Source organism: Corvus cornix, chromosome 19 (assembly GCF_000738735.6).
Source record: "Corvus cornix cornix isolate S_Up_H32 chromosome 19, ASM73873v5, whole genome shotgun sequence".
Classification (NCBI taxonomy): Eukaryota; Metazoa; Chordata; class Aves; order Passeriformes; family Corvidae; genus Corvus; species Corvus cornix.
Window position 1 is genome coordinate 7,374,806 of NC_046348.1, and position 485 is coordinate 7,375,290.

The window sequence follows — 485 nt, forward strand, 5'->3', positions numbered from 1 at the left end:
TGTGTTCTCTGAGTTTTTCATTCTGTGTGGTTCTTCCTGCACTGAGGAAAAAAGATGTGGTTAAAGAATTCTCATTCCTGCAATTCCTGCCAAAGTGGCAGTTTCCTAACTCAGCCAAACAGAACTGTGCTAAGAAGATCATTGCTGAGCACTGAAATGAAGGGGGAAAACCCATGATATTTCTGCAGGGCACATTTCACACACACACAAAGACACTTTTTAAACTTCTGCTTCATTCTTCCTACCAGATAAGCAGCTTCTTCAAACCTGGCCAGGCACTGGAACACAAAGGATCCTGTTGGTAACGTTGATGCCACACTTCACACGGGTGGGAATATTTTTATCCCTGTTCTTTAGACTATTTTTTACCTGTTTATCTGATCTTCATTCTCTGGTTGCTGCAGCAGAGCAATGGCATGTGGGCAACACCCAGAACTGTGTCCACAGCTGTGGCTTCTCCTGAGGACAGTGCCAGGACCTTGACC